Source organism: Anolis sagrei, chromosome X (genome assembly GCF_037176765.1).
Source record: "Anolis sagrei isolate rAnoSag1 chromosome X, rAnoSag1.mat, whole genome shotgun sequence".
Taxonomy (NCBI): domain Eukaryota; kingdom Metazoa; phylum Chordata; class Lepidosauria; order Squamata; family Dactyloidae; genus Anolis; species Anolis sagrei.
In genome coordinates, this window is record NC_090034.1 from 70,020,999 (window position 1) to 70,043,207 (window position 22,209).

Genomic DNA, 22,209 nt, shown 5'->3' on the forward strand with positions numbered 1-22,209 from the left:
CTACGTCTTCAACCGACTGTATGACGCGCATTTTTAAAAAGGAAGGTATGCTGCCTCCGGTGAGCATACCTTCGATAAGGGAGCCCCCGGTGGCGCAGTGGATCAAAGCACTGAGCTGCTGAGCTTGTTGATCGAAAGGTCGCAGGTTCGATTCCGGGGAGCGGCGTGAGCTTACGCTGTCAGCCCTAGCTTCTGCCAACCTAGCAGTTCGAAAACATGCAAATGTGAGTAGATCAATAGGTACCCCTCCGGCGGGAAGGTAACGGTGCTCCATGCAGTCATGCCGGCCACATGACCTTGGAGGTGTCTACGGACAACGCTGGCTCTTCGGCTTAGAAATGGAGATGAGCACCACACCCCAGAGTCAGACATGACTGGACTTAATGTCAGGGGACTACCTTACCTTACCTTATGCTGCCTCACCCTGTATAATCTTGGCACACAGAACTCCCATGACCAACAGAAAATACTGGAAGAGTTTGGTGGCATTGACCTTGAATTATGGAATTGTAGTTCACCTACGTCCAGAGAGCGCCGTGGACGCAAACAATGATAGATCCAGACCAAACATGGCATAAATATTCAATATGCCCAAATGTGAACACTGGTGGAGTTTGGAGAAAATCAGTCCTGACCCCCAGATTTAGAAACACTGTATTAAAAGATATACCCCCAAATCCCAGATCTTGTCTGCCGCTGCTGTCAAGCAAAAAATCATTATATCAGGAGGCAAGGGAATAGAGAGTAAAGAATGGCAGCAAAAAAAGCCAATGGGATTTTGGCCTGCATCAATAGGAGCATAGTGTCTAGATCTAGGGAAGTAATGCTACCCCTCTATTCTGCTTTGGTTAGACCACATCTGGAATATTGTGTCCAATTCTGGGCACCACAATTCAAGAGAGATACTGACAAGCTGGAATGTGTCCAGAGGAGAGCGACTAAAATGATAAAAGGTCTGGAGAACAAGCCCTATGAGGAGCGGCTTAAGGAGCTGGGCATGTTTAGCCTGAAGAAGAGAAGGCTGAGAGGAGATATGATAGCCATGTATAAATATGTGAGAGGAAGCCACAGGGAGGAGGGAGCAAGCTTATTTACTGCTTCCCTGGAGACTAGGACGCGGAACAATGGCTTCAAACTACAAGAGAGGAGATTCCATCTGAACATGAGGAAGAACTTCCTGACTGTGAGAGCCGTTCAGCAGTGGAACTCTCTGCCCCGGAGTGTGGTGGAGGCTCCTTCTTTGGAAGCTTTTAAACAGAGGCTGGATGGCCATCTGTCAGGGGTGATTTGAATGCCATATTCCTGCTTCTTGGCAGGGGGTTGGACTGGATGGCCCATGAGGTCTCTCCCAACTCTTTGATTCTATGATTCTATGATTCTATGAACAAGAACAAAGAGAAAGTGGCATTCCTAAAAAAACGTTCCCGTAAATAGTATCTAGCCATGCTTTATGGCAACTCCCATCTCCCCCAGAATGTTAATGAGCCCAGAAGACAAATGGATCATTAAGAAATAATGCTGTATAGTAGGATTTTCTCAACCTCTTCTCCTTCCTTTCCCCCACACCAACACTCTGCCACCCTCCAGCGTTGTCTGCTCCCCTGACTGCTGCATCAGCACAGGTAACAACCTTTCTCGCGCTTTCTCAATCAACCCCAACAGCTGCTGCCAAATTTAATCAGGGGCTTAATTAACGATATACCTTGCACATCAAACCTGCCCTTCCCGGGCATCAGAGAGCCGACGTCAGAAGAGCCAATGGCTCAGATCTCATTACTGGGGAAGGAAGACACCACCAGGTGAGCGGCAATAACTCTGGAGCCGGTTATTGCACTGCAGGGTCTGTTTTTGCTGATGCTCCAAGCTATTAGATTCATTGAGTAGGGCTCACAAAAGTTCCCCTTTTATTTGTGAACTACATCTTCCAGTTGTTGTTGTTGTTGTTCATTCGTTCAGTCGTCTCCGACTCTTTGTGACCTCATGGACCAGCCCACGCCAGAGCTCCCTGTCGGCCGTCACCACCCCCAGCTCCTTCAAGGTCAGTCCAGTCACTTCAAGGATGCCATCCATCCATCTTGCCCTTGGTCGGCCCCTCTTCCTTTTTCCTTCCACTTTCCCCAGCATAATTGTCTTCTCCAGGCTTTGCTGTCTCCTCATGATGTGGCCAAAGTACTTCAACTTTGTCTCTAGTATCCTTCCCTCCAATGAGCAGTCGGGCTTTATCTCCTGGAGGATGGACTGGTTGGATCTTCTCGCAGTCCAAAGCACTCTCAGAACTTTCCTCCAACACCACAGTTCAAACATCTTCCAGAATCCGGGTGAATTCTCAGATTTACAGTCAGAAAATAGATTTTCCCAAACTTTGGCTGAAAAGAATCTCAAAGGCTTTCTAATCCAATCCTTCACCCAAGAAGATGGCTGGAGGTGTCTCTGTCAATAGGACAGGTTCAAAGTATCTTCTGTATGCCAAAGAGGATACACACTGCAGAACTGTCAACCAACAGAACTCACATATACACACACATACAGTAGAGTCTCGCTTATCCGACCTTCACTTATCCGACATTCTGTCTTGTCCAATGCTCTTATCTGACACCCCCTTTTCCTCCAGCATTCCCCCTTCAATTAAAGGAGCACTTCCCAACTCTCTCTCCACTCTCAATAAGTGAAAAAGGCAAGACAAGGAGGAGGAGGAAGGAGGAAAGGGGGAAAAGAGGCAGGACCAGAACCAAAAGCATCCTCCTTCCCTCTGTGATTTCCACGCTCTTCTTCTGCATCCAGGCACTTCCTGTTTGGGCCACTCTAGACCTGAAGCATTGTCTTGCCTTAATCCTTTGAGTCCTGTTAGTATTCTATGTGTCTAGTTCCACATCGGACGGGTAGGAGACATTTTCATTTATCCAATGTTCTGCCGGCCCATTTATGTTGGATAATCAAGACTCTATTGGGTTGTTGTAGGTTTTTCCGGGCTATATGGCCATGTTCTAGAGGCATTTTCTCCTGACGTTTCGCCTATGGCAAGCATCCTCAGAGGTAGTGAGGTCTGTTGGAAGTAGGAAAATGGGTTTATATATATGTGGAATGACCAGGGTGGGACAAAGGACTTTTGTCTGCTGGAGCTAGGTGTGAATGTTTCAACTGACCACCTTGATTAGCATTTAATGGCTTGGAAGTGCCTGGGGGAAATCTTTTGTTGAGAGTGATTTGATGTGCCTGATTGTTTACTCTCTGTTGGTTTGCTGTTGTAATTTTTGAATTTTTTTAATACTGGTAGCCAGATTTTGTTCATTTTCATGGTTTCTTCCTTTTTGTTGAAATTGTCCACATGCTTGTGGATTTCAATGGCTTCTCTGTGTAGTCTGACATGGTGGTTGTGAGAGTGGTCCAGCATTTCTGTTGGACTCTATTGTGTGTGTGTGTGTGTGTGTGTGTGTCTATGTCTATGTCTGTATATGTTTGTACCACAAAGGCTTTTGTTAGGTCAAGTGGCCCTTTATGATGTCACTGAATTGGCTATTTCTATGTGAGGTGGCCCTCTATCATGGAAAGATAAGTGATGTGTATTTGGGGAACCATTGCCATAGTGTTGTTATGGAGACTTAATGAGGTAGAGCCATAGAGACAAAAAGTAGGTGGCAACACTGGGTATCTGGCTCTGACATGGTTACCTGAGAGCTAACTGCATTAAATCACTACTGACCGAGAGGTCATGAGTTTTGACAAGCTGGAATGTGTCCAGAGGAGGGCGACTAAAATGATCAAGGGTCTGGAGAACAAGCCCTATGAGGAATGGCTTAGGGAACTGGGCATGTTTAGCCTGAAGAAGAGAAGGCTGAGAGGAGATATGATAGCCATGTATAAATATGTGAGAGGAAGCCACAGGGAGGAGGGAGCAAGCTTGTTTTCTGCTTCCTTGGAGGCTAGGACGCGGAACAATGGCTTCAAACTACAAGAGAGGAGATTCCATCTGAACATTAGGAAGAACTTCCTGACTGTGAGAGCCGTTCAGCTGTGGAACTCTCTGCCCCGGAGTGTGGTGGAGGCTCCTTCTTTGGAAGCTTTTAAGCAGAGGCTGGATGGCCATCTGTCAGGGGTGATTTGAATGCAATATTCCTGCTTCTTGGCAGGGGGTTGGACTGGATGGCCCATGAGGTCTCTTCCAACTCTTTGATTCTATGATTCTATGATTCTATGAGTTCAAAGCCAGCCCACGTCGGAGTGAGCTTCAAGCCATTCATCTAGCTTGCTGTCAACCTTTGCAGCCCGAAAGGCAGTTGCATCTGTCAAGTAGGAAATTTAGGTACCGCTTCAGCAGGGAGGCTAATTTAACTAATTTACAATGCCATAAAACCTTCCAGCAGTGTGCAGAAGAATGAGAAAGTACTCCATCAAAGGACTTGGTGTCACAATGGACAGTGAAACGACAGCTCCCCCTGTAGCCGGAATCGAGCCAGAATCCAGTATACCCTCATGAAGCTGGAAAAGCTTGGGCACAGCTGGAATGTTAAATTGCCTCTGCGTTTGTCTATATATGTTGTATGTCTAACTGGCATTGAATGTTTGCCATGTATATGTGCATTGTAATCCACCCTGAGTCCCCTGCAGGGTGAGAAGGGTGGAATATACGTACTGTAAATCCATCAATCAATATCTATACTAATAGGAATATATAGCACTCTCTCATTCAGGGCAAGGGACATAGGTGCTGTGGACCACATGCAGCCACAAAACCCCAACTTCACCCCCAAAGGACATCCCAAGTTCTTGTCCCACCCATATATTATTTTCAGGAACTTTTACAGGGCAAAATTGCCTGCAAATGTGGGAAATGACCATAGATTTGCACTGCAAGGGGGTTAGAGATTCCTAAAAAGAGCATTTTCATCAACTCTGTGAATACTTGAATCAGCAAAAGTCAAAACCACAAATCTAGTGGGATGACTATATTGTTAATTCTGTTCATGTTTCTTTCTCTTGGTCACAAACGCCATTGGATATATACAAAAAAGTTTGCATAATTTGAACCTATAATGGGGTTTTCTTCAGATGAGGTTTGCCATTGCCATCCTCTGAGGTTGAGAGGGTGTGACTTGCCCAGGCCCACCCAAGTGGGTTTCATGACAGGGAAGGGATTCTAACACTGGTTTCTGGCATCATAGTCCAATGCTCAAACCACTGCACCAAGGCCTCTGATCCCTAGAGATGTCCCTGTAATGATTTCAGCCTTTCCACCCTTCCTCGATATTTGCGGTTACTTCCCACACTTCCTGTTCTTTCTGCATGAGCCATGTTGGCTTCCTGCAGTTATCTGGAAATGCTGAGGAAAGCATAGTTAATGCTAATGAAGCCAGCTCGCTCTCATTGCAGCGTAATGACCTTGCTGTCTTGGCCACATTCTGTCATTTAAGCAAGGCACGTTTGTCAACAGTCGGTCAAGCGGGATGAAAAATGATGGTTTGGGGAAGGAGCAGAGCCATGAAAAGCCAAGAATGATGGGTCAACATTGCAAAGGATTTCAATCACCCAGCAGGGTCCTAGATCCATCAGGTGGCTTCAGCACTTGAAACCATCCAAAATAGAGAGTGGAGCAGTTTGAATGTTGGAGCAGGAGACCAGCGTTTAAATCCCCACTAGACCATGGAAAAGACCCTACCACATGGCTTTGGGCAAATCATCCACAGAAGAAGACAATGAAAACTTTTGTTCCAGGAAAACGTCATGATAGATTCACATTAGGGTCTCCAAAAATTGGAGATGAGCTGAAGGCATACTGAAATCAATCCATTTTGGTAAAGTCCATTTCATGCACTGCTGAATCATAGAATCATTGAGTTGGAAGCGACCCCATGGGACATCCAGTCCAACCCCCTGCTAAGAAGCAAGAAAATCGCGTTCAAAGCACCCCCAACAGATGGCCATCCAGCCTCTGTTTAAAAGCCCCCAAAGAAGGAGCCTCCACTACACTCCAGGACAGAAAATTCCACTGCTGAACAGCTCTCACAGTCAGGAAGTTCTTCCTAATGTTCAGGTGGAATCTCCTTTCCTGTAGTTTGAAGCCATTGTTATGCGTCCTTGTCTCCAGGGCAGCAGAAAACAAGCTTGCTCCCTCCTCCCTATAACTTCCCCTCATATATTTATACTTATTTACTTACTTACTTACTTACTTAGGCAGAAGCGGCCCTAGGTAATTTTCAATGGTAAGCAAACAGTATTTTGGCGCCACCCTGCCCCCCCCAAACCAATCATTGATATATATTTTCCGTTCGTCATGGGAGTTCTGTGTGCCATATTTGGTTCAATTCCATCATTGGTGGAGTTCAGAATGCTCTTTGATTGTAGGTGAACTATACATCCCAGTAACTACACTTGCCGCACTTGCTCCCTTGCCTGGCCTGCTTTGGGTCCGGAGGTGTGCCTGAAGACCCCGCCGTATGCACCAAAAGTCAACTCTTCTCCTGACTTTCTCCTCAGCCATTGGGACCAAGAGAGAGAGAGAGACAGAGGTGGAGATGCCCACCTTTCCTGAAGGTAGGCGCAAAAACAAAGGAGGGAGCGGAGGTGGGAGATACCTCCAGCCGGAGGGGCTCTCTCTCTCTCTCTCTCTCTCTCTTGGTCCCAATGGCTGAAGAGAAAGTCAGGAGAAGAGGCGACTTTTGGTGTGCACGCTGGGGTCTTCAGACACGCCTCCGGACCCAAAGCGGGCCAGGCCCGGTGGCTCTGCCCCTTGGCCCACCCATGGATTGGGGAGAGGAGAGCGGTGGGTGGAGCGCCGGGGGATCAGGAAAGGGAGCCGGTCATGGGGAAGGGATCGAACGCGGAGAACGATTGAGCGCCGGCTCTGCTCACGCACCCGGTGGCCAGGTGGAGCAGGAACGAGAGGGGCTAGGCGAGGCTCAAGGGCCCGGGCCCTTTGGGAAGAGGATCGCCCGGCCGCGATGCAAGAAAGCCGAGGCTCCCCCCAGACTGCTAGGGCTGTTGTGAGCTGAGGGGGCGCTCCTCAAGTGCCTCTGCGCCCCTGGCAAAAAAAGTGTTCTGCGACCGCTTACTTCGCGTAATGGACGAGCCGCCCCTGTACTTAGGCAATCCATCGTGGTCCGGGGATGATGGTCCTCCAAGGTCGTTGTTCTGTTGGTGGGTCTGTAGGTGACTGTGGAGCCCTATTCTTGATCTGCATCTTCTCCTGGAGTGAGGGCATTGGTTTCCAGGTGGAAGGCGGCCCTGGTCAGGGTTGGCTTGACACACCTTCCTCTTGGCACATTTCTCTCTTTCACCCTCCATTTGTGCCTCTTCAAACTCCACAGCACTGCTGGTCACAGCTGACCTCCAGCTGGAGCACTCAAGGGCCAAGGCTTCCCAGTTCTCAGTGTCTATGCCAGAGTTTTTAAGGTTGGCTTTGAGGCCATCTTTAAATCTCTTTTCCTGCCCACCAACATTCCGTTTTCCGTTCTTGAGTTCGGAGTAGAGCAACTGCTTTGGAAGACAGTGGTAGGGTATCCGGACAACATGGCTGGTCCAGTGGAGTTGATAGCGGAGGACCATCGCTTCAGTGCTGGTGGTCTTTGCTTCTTCTAGCATGCTGACATTTGTCTGCTTGTCTTCCCAAGAGATTTTCAGATTTTCCGGAGGCAGCGCTGATGGAATCGTTCCAGGAGTTCCATGTGACGTCTATTGACTGTCCACGTCTCACAAACATATAGCAGTGTTGGGAGGACAATAGCTTTATAAACAAGCACCTTGGTATCCCTACGGATGTCAAACACTCTCTGCTTCATTCGGAAAAAGGCTGCACTTGCAGAGCTCAGGCGGTGTTCAGTGTCAATGTTGACTTTTGTGGAGAGGTGGCTCCCAAGGTAGCAGAAATGGTTAACATTTTCTAATGTTACACCATTGAGTTGTATTTCTGGCATTAGAGAGAGATTGCCTGGTGACTCCTGGAAGAGGACCTTGGTTTTCTCGATGTTCAATGACAGGCTGAGCTGCTCGTATGCTTCTGCGAAGGTGTTTAGAGTGACTTGTAGGTCACTCAAACAGCCCTTGGCCTGCACTTAAACACAATCAGAACTGACAAAATTACCATCTGCCAGCTGCAGAAGGCCACCTTACTGGGATCTGCACACATCATTAACCGATACATCACACAGTCCTAGACACTTGGGAAGTGTCCAATATGTGATCCAATACAACAGCCAGCAGAGTGTCTGCTGTGGACTCATCTTGTTGTGTTTCTAATAATAATAATAATAATAATAATAATAATAATAATAATAATTTTAGCTAATGAACTAGGGCATGAGATGAAAGTGCAGTGCTGTAGCATTCATTGCAGACCGTTGGGACTAGGCATTCTTAAAGACTTGTCCAAACAGCCCAGTCTTCTATTCATTCTGGAAGGAGAACAATGTGGGGGCCTGCCTAATCTCCCTGGAGAGAGCATTCCAAAGCCAGGGGTCACCACCAAGAAGGCCTTCTTCCTCATCCCCACCAACGACGCTTGTGACAGTGGCGGGACCGTGAGGAGGGGATGTGGTCATGAAGCTAGACAATATAAGAGGAAATGAATCCATTTTTGGTTTTTAATTTGAACAATAAGAATGTCGAACTAAAGGGAAGGCAAATAAATGAGAGCATCTCCCAGCTAAATAAGAATTCCACCACCCTCCTCCAATGAATTATTCCTTCATTCCCTGAATGTTTACAATGGAAGAAAGAGAGACAATGAAAATCATTCCCATTCAGAACTTTTCTATTCAGTCCCTTTGCATTTTCTTAGTTGCTTTGCCTGCCTCTTTTCTTTGGGCGTTTCAACTGCATTTCTCAAGTCTGAAGTGTGAAGTTACTGCAATGCCGGGAAATCGGAGATTAAAAAACAACGTGATCACATCGGACACTTCCTAAGTGTCTAGGACTATGTGATGTATTGGTGAATAATGCGTGCAGATCCCAGTAAGGTGGCCTTCTGCAGCTGGCAGATGGTAATTTTGTCAGCGCCAGTTGTGTTTAAGTGCAGGCCAAGGTCTTTAGGCACTGCACCCAGTGTGCCGACAGAGCTTCCAATTTGAGGGCAATGCTCCTGATTCTCCCGTACCTTTGCCCATGATGGGATCAACCCTATGAACGATGTTTCATACCTCTTTGGACATCAATGTATTGCAATGCCCATCATTCCTGACAATTGGCCACACTCATTTCTAGAAAATAGAGTCCCATCTTGCAAACTCCGCCATAGGGTCCAAATCTATCAACAACAAGAAGCAACCTCTGGCTTTGTGAGTAAGAAGGAAATGTTCTGCTCACGAGCCACCAAGGGTTTGCTGGGGACATTCCTCCCGAATAAGATGCACTGCCTTCAAGGAGCTGTGTCTTCCCTGGGCATTCGGTTCCTATTGTCACTTATGTAATCCGGTTGGGAGAGTTATTAATAGCGTGCCCTGACTTAGAGGTCACAGCTGTATGATCAAGAGCAGCCGTAAGGTGGCCGAAGGAAGAGAACGGGGGATTTATCACAATCTCTAAAGAGGGCTGGATTTGAAAGAGTCTGTTATCAGCCCTTATAGGTGAAATGGGTGAAGTACGCTCCATTGGCCACAGATTACCCGAGGCCCCTTTTGTGGCCTGCAGATTTCTCCAACTTCTCCTTTTCAATGATATGGATGAAAAGAAATTGGCAGGAAAAACATAATTTGCTCTCAGAGGCTTCTAGGAGCATAGTGGAAGACTCATGAATTGTCAAAATGCTCTTTCACTGTACTTTGTATTTCTTCCAGTGCAATGCTATGGTCAACCTCTGCTAGGAATCATAGAGTTACCCTGGGTGAAAGAAGAAAGTGCAAAAGCTGGGTTGCAGTTAAACATCAAAAAAACCAAGATTATGGCAACAAGAATGATTGACAACTGGGAAACAGAGGGAGAAAATGTGGAGGCTGTGACAGACTTTGTATTTCTAGGTGCAAAGATTACTGCAGATGCAGACTGCAGCCCAGAAATCAGGAGACGCTTACTTCTTGGGAGGAGAGCAATGACCAATCTTGATAAAATAGTGAAGAGTAGAGATATCACGCTGGCAACAAAGATCCGCATAGTTAAAGCAATGGTATTCCCCATAGTCACCTACGGGTGTGAGAGCTGGACCATAAGGAAGGCTGAGCAAAGGAAGATAGATGCTTTTGAACTGTGTTGGAGGAAAGTGCTGAGAGTGCCTTGGACTACTGTAATGCACTCTACGTGGGGCTGCCCTTGAAAACGGCCCGGAAATTTCAATTGGTCCAATGGGAGGCGGCCAGGTTGTTAACTGGTGCTCCTTACAGGGAGATGTCAACCCTCCTGTTTAAGGAGCTCCACTGGTTGCCATTCATTTTCCGGTCCCAATTCAAGGTGCTGGTGCTTACCTACAAAGCCCTAAATGGTTTGGGACCTGCCTACCTGCGTGACCGCATCTCTGTGTACGAACCCACATGATCTCTTCGTTCATCTGGAGAGGCCCTGCTCACGATTCCACCTGCATCGCAAGCGCGATTGGTGGGGACGAGGGATAGGGCTTTCTCGGTGGTGGCCCCTCGACTCTGGAACTCTCTCCCTAAGGACATCAGGCAGGCCCCATCGCTAGCAATCTTTAGGAGGAGCTTGAAAACGTGGTTGTTCCAGTGTGCCTTCTCAGAAGAAGGAAACTCCTAGCAGTATGCCCCAACGCACTTTATCAGAGATCCATGATATCTGCATGCCCATCCCCCTCCAAACACTCCACCTGGTTATGCCCAGCACTTTTTAATTTTAATTATAACATTTGGCCCTGCCATTGATTTTAATTGTGTCATTGTGTGTTGTTAATGTCATTACTTTGTTTTCTGAGTTATTTTGCTGTTTGTTGTTGCTGTTGTTTTTACTATTGTATTTGGGCTCGGCCTCTTGTAAGCCACACCGAGTCCTTCGGGAGATGGTAGCGGGGTACAAATAAAGGATTATTATTATTATTATTATTATTATTATTATTATTAGATGCTTTTGAACTGTGGTGTTGGAGGAAAGTGCTGAGAGTGCCTTAGACAGCGAAAAGATCCAAGCAGTCCATACTTCAAGAAATAAAGCCTGACTGCTCATTGGAGGGAAGAATAGTAGAGGCCAAGATGAAGTACTTTGGCCACATCATGAGAAGAAAGGAAAGCTTAGAGAAGACAATTATGCTGGGGAAAATGGAAGGAAAAAGGAAGAGGGGCCCACCAAGGGCAAGATGGATGGATGGTATCCTTGAAGTGACTGGATTGACCTTGAAGGAGCTGGGGGTGGTGACGACCGACAGGGAGCTGTGGCGTGGACTGGTCCATGAAATCACGAAGAATTGGAAACAACTGAACAAATGAACAACAACAACTCGAGATTTCCAGAGAGAACATATCAGCCCAGTCCATCAACAACCAAACCCACACATTTTAGATGTGGATGGTAGGCTATTGTGACTTTGTTTCAGGAAGGTCTTTGAGTCCCCAAACAACAACATAGGAGAGAAACAGAGGCCACATTCAGTTGAGATTATTCTGCATTTTCTGCATTTTCATGCCTATTGCAGGCCACACTGCCTTCCATTTAATCAAGCATTCTCGTCTTTTCCAATGTCCTCTCTTGATATGTCCAAAGCAGGCCCGTAGCCAGGATTTCGTTTCGGGGGGGCTGAATTTTTTTCAGTGGGGGATTCGGGGGGGGGCTGAGTTTCGGGGGGGGCTGAGTCTGAGTGAAAGAGGGTCTAGCCTAGCAAACCTTTTGTATCATTACCCCAATACCCCCATGCATATGGGATATATTGTGTATGGTGATCAGATCATGATATGAATAAACATAACAGTTTAAATAATGCACCAATAAAGCCTTTTCGCGAACCACCATGAAAATTTCGGGGGGGGGGGGGGCTGAAGCCCCCCGAGCCCCCCCCCCCCCCCCCCCGGCTACATGCCTGGTCCAAAGTACAACAGCCTTGGTTTAATGTTTTCAGCTTCTAGTAAGGCTCCAGACTTGATTTACAGTAGAGTCTCACTTATACGACCTTCGCTTAACTGATATTCTGTCTTATCTGACACTCTTATCCGACACCCCCTTTCCCTCTAGCATGTCCCCTTCAATTAAAGGAGTGCTCCCCAACTTTCTCTCCATTCCGAGTAGTGAAAAAGGCAAGACATGTGGAGGAGGAGGGAGGAAAGGGGAAAAAGAGGCAGGAGCGGAAACGGAAGCATCCTCTCTCCTTCCCTCTGTGATTTCCATGCTCCTCTTCCACATCCGGGCACTTCCTGCTGGGCCACGCTAGCCCCAAGGTGTTGCTTTGCATTAACCCTTTGAGTCCCTGTTAGTATTCTAGGTGTCTATTTATTTATTTATTTATTTACAGCTTTTATATTCCGCCCTTCTCACTCCGCAGGGGACTCAGGGCGGATTACAGTGTACATATATATGGCAAACATTCAATGCTAATTTTGACATACAACATATACAGACATAGACAGAGGCTATTTAACTTTTTCTGGCCGCCAGGGGAGCTGTCGCTTTCATCGTCCATGTGCGACACTGATGAAGTCCTTCCACATTCCCGCATGCTTTTGCTGAAGTCTTTATGGCCTCATAAATTAGTTAATTTAGCCTCCCCACACTTTAAGGTGGTACCTTATTTTCCTACTTGACAGATGCAACTGTCTTTCGGGTTGCAAAGGTCGACAACGGGCTACACAATTGGTTGGAAACCCACTCGAACCCAGGCTGGCTTCGAACTCATGACCTTTTGGTCAGAGTGATCTTAATGCAGCTGACACTCAGCCAGCTGCGCTACAATCCCGGTCTAGCAATGTGTCAGTCAGATAACAGTAGGACACTCTGCATTATCAGACATTTTCATTTATCGGATGTTCTGCCAGTCCGTTTCTGTCAGATAAGCAAGACTCTACTGTACTTTGTCATTATTGGATCATGATACTCATTATTATAGTCTCCCCCTCAAAAAATATAGATTTTCCAAGCTCTAACCATGTGCCACAGATTAAGTTGCTTTTGTCACAAATCCATTTTTCTCTGCACAGATGTTTATGGTTGTCAATGAGATGACATGATACTTCCGAACTTCAGTTGGCTTCCTTCCTTCCTTGATGCTTCTCCAAATGCTGTTGCTCTTTCTCTAATCCAGACTTCTACCATCTTCTCTGTCTCCCTATTACTCCCATCATCCCCAGCAAAAGGTCTCTGGAGATGACAAGTTTGGTCTCCGGAGACGTTGAGTTAATACCCACCTCCTTCTTTGGGGGCTCTCCTTAAGCATTCTCCCTCAACTGGCCTTTATCACACTCCCACCAATCCTTGTAGGTTTTTAAATCTTTAATTTCCATTTCCTATTTATAGCAGCAGGCGCTCTCCCTTTGCCTGAGTCATCTTCTGGATGGGCAATAATGAAATTTGTCCATTTTAGCCAGTTTGATGAGCAATCGTTGGCTCTTAGTGTCGAACCAATCAAACACTCAACAGATGGTGGGATTACGCATGGAGAATGTGGCTATGAAAAAAGGCTGGAGTTGAGAGGTTGGGTGAATGGGCATAGTAACAACAACAACAACAACAACAACAACAACAACAAGACCTGGTTATGGCTCATGAATGGAACCCTGAAGAAGGAGACAGAAAGCCTGATTCTTGCAGCCCAGGAGAACCAATGCAATTAAGGCCAGGACTGAAAAATCAGCAGGTGACCCAAAATGCAGACTGTGCAAGGAAACTGATGAAACCATGGATCATATCCTCAGCTGTTGCAAGAAAATCACACAGACGGACTACAAACAAAGACACAACTCTGTGGCCCAGATGGTTCACTGGAACTTATGTCACAAGTACCACCTGTCAGTAGTAAAGAATTGGTGGTATCATAGACCCGCAAAGGTCATGGAAAATGAACATGCAAAAATACAGTGGGACTTTCGAGTCCAGACTGACAAAGTTTTGGAACACAATACACCAGACATCATGATTGTGGAAAAGAAAAAAGTCTGGATTATTGATGTTGCCATACCAGGTGACAGTCGCATTGAGGAAAAACAACAGGAAAAATTCAGCCGCTATCAAGACCTCAAAATCGAATTGCAAAGGCTCTGGCATAAACCAGTACAGGTAGTCCCAGTGGTCATTGGCACACTGGGTGCCATGCCAAAAGATCTCAGCCGGCATTTGGAAGCAATAAACATCGACAAAATCACGATCTGTCAACTGCAAAAGGCCACCTTACTTGGATCTGCGCGCATCATTCGAAAATACATCACACAGTCCTAGACACTTGGGAAGTGTTCAACTTGTGATTTTGTGATATGAAATCCAGCATATAGATCTCATTTGCTGTGACATACTGTGCTTTTGTATCAATAAGAATAATAATAATAATCTTTATTTATATTCCACTATATCTACCCGGAGGGACTCTGAGTTCATTACAATGTACATATATGAGGCAAACTTTCAGTGGAAACATTCAATGTCTTTTACACACAGTGAACAATGACATGCAACACAGACAAAGGAAAAGGCCTTCCCCTTTTTTCCATCTCCAGCGTCTGGAGGGGATGCTTAACTCCAGCCATGAGGAGGTGCTCTTGTTCCATTTTCTATACCGAGGTGCCCGTTGTCCATAGACAACAGATGCAGGGAACGCTATAGATGTAGCGTATTTAGATTTAAGGAACGCCTTCCTTCAACAAGGTCCCCCATGACCTTCTGGCAAACAAACTTGTCAAAAGTGGGCTAGACAAAACTACGGTTAGGTGGATCAGTAATTGGGTAAGTGAACAAACCCAAAGGGTGATTCTCATCAATGTTTCCTGGAAAGAAGTGACAAGGGGGTGCCATAAGCAGGGTTCAGTCTTGGGCTTGGGCCTGTTCCACCTCTTGATTCATGACAGATGAAGGGTAAGAAGCATGATTATCAACCTTGTCCTGTAAAGGGCATTTTATGTAACTCTGTATGTTTAGCCTGTAGAACAATGTTTCTCAACCTGGGAGTTGAGACCCCAGGGAGGGTTGCAAGGGGGGGGGTGTCAGAGGGGTCACCAAAGACCATCAGAAAACACAGTATTTTCTGTTGGTCATAGTGGTTCTGTGTGGGAAGTTTAGCCCAATTCTATCATTGGTGGGGTTTAGAATGCTCTTTGATTGTAGGTAAAGGTAAAGGTAGTCCCCTGACATTAAGTCCAGTCATGTCTGACTCTGGGGTGTGGTGCTCATCTCCATTTCTAAGCCGAAGAGCCAGCGTTGTCCGTAGACACCTCCAAGGTCATGTGGCCGGCATGACTGCATGGAGCGCCGTTACCTTCCCGCTGGAGCGGTACCTATTGATCTACTCACATTTGCATGTATTTGAACTGCTAGGTTGGCAGAAGCTAGGGCTGACAGCAGAAGCTCACGCCGCTCCCCGGAATCGAACCTGCGACCTTTCGATCAACAAGCTCAGCAGCTCAGTGCTTTAACCCACTGTGCCACTGGGGGTTGATTGTAGGTGAACTATAAATCCCAGCAACTACAACTCCCAAAAGTCAAGGTCTATTTCCCCCAAACTCCACCAGTGTTCACATTTGGGCACATTGAGTATTCATGACAAGTTTGGTCCAGATCTATAATTGTTTGAGTCCACAGTGCGCTCTGGATGTAGGTGAACTACAACTCCAATACACAAGGTCAATGCTCACTAAACCCAGTATTTTCCATTGGTCATGGGAGTTGTGTGCCAAGTTTGGTTCAATTCCATCATTGGTAGAGTTCAGAATGCTCTTTGATTGTAGGTGAACTATAAATCCCAGCAACTACAACTCCCAAATGACAAAATCAATCACCCGGGGGGAGGGGGGTGCCTCAAACCCACCAGTATTTAAATTTGGATGCATTGAGTATTTGTGCCAAATTTGGTCCAGTGAATGAAAATACATCCTGCATATCAGACATTTACATTACAATTCATAACGGAAGCAAAATTACAGTTATGAGGCAACAACGAAAATAATTTTATGGTTGGGGGTCACTACTACAACAAAAAGAACTGCATTAAGGGGTTGAGAAACACTGTTTTATGGCAATCTTGGGGAGTTCTTTTAGGTAAAGGATACACAATTCCCTTCTCTGAAGTACAGTCTACAACATCTGGTGTTGGTTGGTGCAGCTTCATATGTTTCCTTTGATGCTGTGTCCTTCAGACCCTTCCCTCTACCCAAAGCCTCATGGGTGTTGCTATCCTTCTAGAAGGTCATCAGTCCTGCTCAGTCCTGCTGTCATCTTTTTGTTCTGAATCAAAGCTGTGATCTTAGGCATGAGACAGTGCTACATAATGATTAAGCATCGCATGGAGAAGTCTCTGTTTCAGATCTCGTTCCTTTCTCATAAGCTATAGAAGTTTTATTGCCTGTGTTACAATCTCACCATCATCCGAGGGCTGTATGGTCCGAACACAAGCCTATTTGGTAGTTCTTCTACACTGTAAAATGAATGTAGTTTGACACCACTTTAACTCACATGGCCTTGGAATCCAGAGAGTTGTAGTTTTAGGGTAGTGGTTCTCAACCTTCCTAATGCCTCAACCGTTTAATACAGTTCCTGATGTTGCGGTGACCCCCAACCATAAAATCATTGTTGCTTCATAATTGTAATTTTGCTACTGTTATGAATCATAATGTAAACATCTGATATGCAGGATGTATTTTCATTCACTGGACCAAATTTGGCACAAATACCCAATATGCCCATTTTGAATACTGGTGGAGTGGGGGGATTAATTTTCTCATTCTGGGCACCACAATTCAAGAGAGATATTGACAAGCTGGAATGTGTCCAGAGGAGGGCAACTAAAATGATCAAGAGTCTGGAGAACAAGCCCTATGAGGAACGGCTTAAGGATCTGGGCATGTTTAGCCTGAAGAAGAGAAGGCTGAGAGGAGATATGATAGCCATGTATAAATATGTGAGAGGAAGCCACAGGGAGCAGGGAGCAAGCTTGTTTTCTGCTTCCCTGGAGACTAGGACACGGAACAATGGCTTCAAACTACAAGAAAGGAGATTCCATCTGAACATGAGGAAGAACTTCCTGACTGTGAGAGCCATTCAGCAGTGGAACTCTCTGCCCCGGAGTGTGGTGGAGGCTCCTTCTTTGGAAGCTTTTAAACAGAGGCTGGATGGCCATCTGTCAGGGGTGATTTGAATGCAATATTCCTTCTTCTTGGCAGAGGGTTGGACTGGATGGCCCATGAGGTCTCTTCCAACTCTTTGATTCTATAATTCTGTGATTCTAGTAGTTGCTGGGATTTATAGTTAACCTAGAATCAAAGAGCATTCTGAACACCAATGATGAAATTGAACCAAACTTGGCATACAGATCTCCCATGACCAACAGAAAATACTGGAAGGGTTTCGTGAGCATTGTCCTTGAGATTTGGAGTTGTAGTTCACCTACCTCCAGAGAGCACTGTGAACTCAAGCAAAGATGGATCTTGTCCAACCTTGTCATGAATACTCAATATGCCCAAATGTGAACACTGGTCAACTTTGGAGAAAATAGACCTTGACATTTGGGTGTTGTGGTTGCTGGGATTTATAGTTCACCTACAATCAAAGAGTATTCTGAACCACACCAATGATAGAATTGGGCCAAACTTCCCACAACAAACTCCCATGACCAACAGAAAATACTGTATTTTCTGATAGTCTTTGGTGACCCCTCTGACACCCCTTCGCGACCCTCCCCCCCCCCCCCCCCTTGAACCCCATCAATGATAGAATTGGGCCCAACTTCCCACACAGAATCCCCATGACCAACAGAAAATACTGTGTTTTCTTCTGGTCTTTGGTGACCCCTCTGACACCCCCTCACGACCCCTCCAGGGATCCCAACCCCCAGGTTGAGAAATGCTTTTTTAGGGGCGTTTTAGCCTTCTCGGCAAAGAGCACTAATGCCTCACCAAACTACAACTCTCAGGATTTTTGTTACAAATCAAAGCTGTCAGCTTACACATAAAACAGTGTTCAATTGCATGGAGCCATCACTGTTAAACTGGTGTCAAACTGCATTAATTCTGCAGTATAGATGCAGCTTAGGTTTGGTTCCAGACTCATATTATGTTTTCCAATTGTAAATTGGAAGATGCTATAGAATAGATTCACTACCTTGGACAGAGCTTTCAAAGGCGAGATTTCCTCCCCAAATTAACTGCTCCACAGTAACCAAGGTGACTGTTTGATTCTGGGAGTTGTAGTTCCCCAAAAGGAACTCTCAAAAAATCTGTTGAAAAGTGAACTGTCTATTCTTAGGACCTCATCACACTATCAACCCTCCTGTTTAAGGAGCTCCATTGGCTGCCATTCATCTTCCGGTCCCTATTCAAGGTGCAGGTGCTTACCTACAAAGCCCTAAACAGTTTGGGACCCGCCTACCTGCGTGACCGCATCTCCATATATGAACCCACGCGTTCCCTTCGATCATCTGGAGAGGCCCTGCTCATGATCCCACCTGTGTCACAGGCGCGTCTGGTGGGGACGAGGGACAGGGCCTTCTCTGTGGTGGTCCCCCGAATCTGGAACTCTCTCCCCAAGGACACCAGACAAGCCCCAACGCTGGCTGTCTTTAGGAAGAGTCTAAAGACCTGGCTGTTCCAGTGTGCCTTTCCAGAATAGGAAACTCCTGGCATTAAGTCCCAAATGCACTTTGTTAGAGATTCAGGATTATTTGCACATTGCACCTACTTCCAAATACCTCTACATATCACTTGTCAAGTCTAGCACTTTTAAATGTTGTCTATTACACTTGGTTTTAAACGCATCACTGTGTCATTGTTTTTTATTGTTCTAATGTTTTGCTTGATGTTTTATTTGCTTATGACTTTTTGTGATGATGTGTAACTTTTATTCCTTTGGTTATGTGTAATTTAAACAGTAGTTTATGGATGGTAAGTATGGAGGATTATGTTTTGTTGGAGATGGTGGCTTGGCATTAGCTGAGTTGCCATAGCAACAGGGGCGGAGCTAACTGCCTCTTCACGGGGCAACTGTTTTGAAAGTCAGTCAGTAAGCCGGTGAGCTACTGGGAAGACTGAGTCTCTGAGTGGAGATTCAGGGAATGTGTCTGTAGCCAGTGTGCTATAGGGAAGACTGAATCTCTGGGTGGAGATTCAGGGAATTAATTGGTGACCAAAGGGGTTACAGAAAAGGACCCGGTAGTGATAAAACTACAGGGGGTTATTGATTCTGAGTTAAGAATCAAGGTTTGGCTGGGAGCCAATTCTGTTAATAAGCCTTTTAGCTTATTTGTTTTATTTAGGACAGTTGTCCAGAAGAGTTACATCTGCTTATAGAAACCTCTTGAAGTCTGTGCCTGAGATTACTCATGAAACCTTACTAATGTAACCAATCAAGATTTGTGCCTCTTGTGAAGAAACAGTTAAACATGCTATACTCCTGTTAAAATAAACTTGTTACTGTTTTCCTCAAGCCTTGCCTGATACAGTTTCTCTTAAGACAAACAGCCTGCATAAGAAATAAAGTCAAGCCAGGGACAGTAAACACTACGCTATTAAATGTATAAAGCCTTCTGGAATTAATAGTCCCTTTATAAAATAGCTCCTAAGCTGAAATTGATCGTTGCCCGGCTTCCCTCACAGATTAGGTGGCAGTAAGTTTAACCACACCCCTTCACACTTTTATTGTGTATGTTGTTGTTGTTGGCGGCCTTGGCCTTTGTAAGCCGCATTGAGTCCTTCGGGAGATTTTGCGGGGTATAAATAAAGATAATATTAATAATAATAGAGAATGAATCCACTTTAAATTCAATGACTGCCTCCTGCAGAATTCTGGGGTTTGTAGTTTAGGAAGGAGCTTTTAACAGCCTCACTAAACTACAAACCCCAGAATTTAGCAGAAGGCAGAAACCAGATTTAAAGTGAATTCATTATCTAGTGTGATGAGAACCTTAGCAAACGGGTAGCTAAAGAGATGATTCTGAAGTGACTGAAAGATTCTCAACTTAGGTTTTTTCCCCTTTCCCTTTGGTTTGTGGTGACGCTTGTGGGAATAGAATATCCTTCCCTGTGATGACATGAATAGTGAGGTCACACTGAGAGAGAGAGAAATCCAGCAGCAGTGAATAGAGGAAGAAAGAGGATGGATGGTCATGTTAGCCTTGAGCTCTGCCTTGTTGGCTTTGGGAAAAGTCCAACTGCGGCTTCGGTTTCCTGCCCATCTACTGGTCCTCCTTCAAAACTTGCGATCCACTTCTGGCTCTTACCCACTGTATGATCTGTGGTTTGCAAGGCCCAGCAACATATCTGCCAGGCAAGGGATGGAGGCGGGAGGGAGCAAACGCTGCACAGCGCAAGCAGAAGGAAAGAAAATTCGTGCCGAAGCTGCTATGTAGGTCAGCGTAGCAAGCAGCGAGATAACAATATGTGTGTTTTAAAGCCTGTGCGGGGTAGCACTAAGCAAATTTCCAGACCACTTTATCCTGCTGTCAGTAGGCTCATAGTAAAAGATTTTACATTCAGCTCCTGCAAAAAAGAAAAGAAAAAAGTATTCTGGATTGGGTACCGACCAGCCAAGACTGATCACTGTTTCTTTCTCCTTGGGCATTGCAGTTTTGGGTTTTCTTTACATAGCATAAAGACCTAATATATCTCTTTGGAGCGTCACCTCCCAAATCCTATCTATCCCTCACACTCAGGCCTTTGGAAGGCTATCTCTGAGCATATGCAAACTGTGCTCTCCAAACTGGATATTATGTTATTTGGTTATATTTATTGTATCAGAATAGTTTTCTAAGATCTACACTCGCTGGAACACCCCAGCAAGCGAGAGTCCAAAAGTGGCAGGCTCAAACCCAGAACCTCAATCAATGGCTGATACCAAATGAGAGACTCCCCCCTGGGCATACAAAAAAATGGGCGACTTGGAAGGTGCTGAACAGACTGCGCTCTGGCACCACGAGATGCAGAGCCAATCTTAAGAAATGGGGCTACAAAGTGGAATCCACAACATGCGAGTGTGGAGAAGAGCAAACCACAGACCACCTGCTGCAATGCAACCTGAGCCCTGCTACATGCACAATGGAGGACCTCCTTGCGGCAACACCAGAGGCACTCCAAGTGCCAGATACTAGGGCTGGGCGGTTTCGTTTCGTTAATTCATAATTCGTTAATAATTCGTTAATTTTTTTAATTACAAAACGATAACAAACCATTCTGGAGCAATTTTTTAAAAAAACGAATTTTTAAACACGTTTTGTAAATGCTTCGTATTTCGTTATTGTATTCGTTTCGTTATTGTTCTGAGGTCGTTTCTTTATTATTTCCGCATGTCTGGGGCAAGTTTTTTGTTTAATTAGTGAAAAAAAATTATAATATCACACCAACAGTCAACAACAGAGGGAGAGGGAAGCTTCAGAAGTTTTTGGAGGTTTTTTAGCGTATTTCGCGGTCGCATCCGCCATTAACGAATCGATTCGTTATTGTTTCGGAAATCGATTCATTAATGTTTTGTAATTTTTTTCACATTTACGAAATTTCGTAAATATCGAACTTTTTAAAAGGAAAATTTTGTAATTATTTTAAATAACGAAACGCAAAAACCCCCAAAAAACGAATCGATTTTAGAAACAAATTTTTCCGTTGTTACCCAGGCCTACCAGATACTGGTCAAAGGACATTTAATCAACTACCAAGTTTGCAAACTCTGTGTCTTTTGTATGTTTGTTTGTTTGTTTTTGTTAAAAATGTAATACAAATGTCTGGTTGCTGATGACACGATAAATAAAAAATCGTATCAGAAGCAAACCGAGGGTACAGTTGTAACGTATTTAAATAACACAAACAAATTTTAAAAGCTTGGCATTATACTAAATGTCCTTTGACCTGTAGCTGGCCACACAGAGTGCCTCAGGTGTTGCTATTGTGCATGTGGAAGTGCAGGTCCTCCATTGTGCATGTGGAAGGGCTCAGGCCGCATTGTAATAGGTTTCATGGCTATCAAATCTCCTCTCAGCCTTCTCTTCTTCAGGCTAAACATGCCCAGCTCCTCATAGGGCTTGTTCTCCAGACCTTTTATCATTTTAGTCGCTCTCCTCTGGACACATTCCAGCTTGTCAATATCTCTCTTGAATTGTGGTGCCCAGAATTGGACACAATATTCCAAGTGTGGTCTAACCAATGCGGAATAGAGGGGTAGCATTACTTCCCT

At 45.3% G+C, this 22,209-nt stretch overlaps 1 protein-coding gene across 2 annotated transcripts in view; it reads left to right on the forward strand.

Moving 5' to 3' along the window:
- DLGAP3 (DLG associated protein 3) overlaps window positions 1–22,209 on the forward strand; it is a 555,041-nt gene that overhangs the window by 282,639 nt on the left and 250,193 nt on the right. The window lies entirely within an intron of this gene.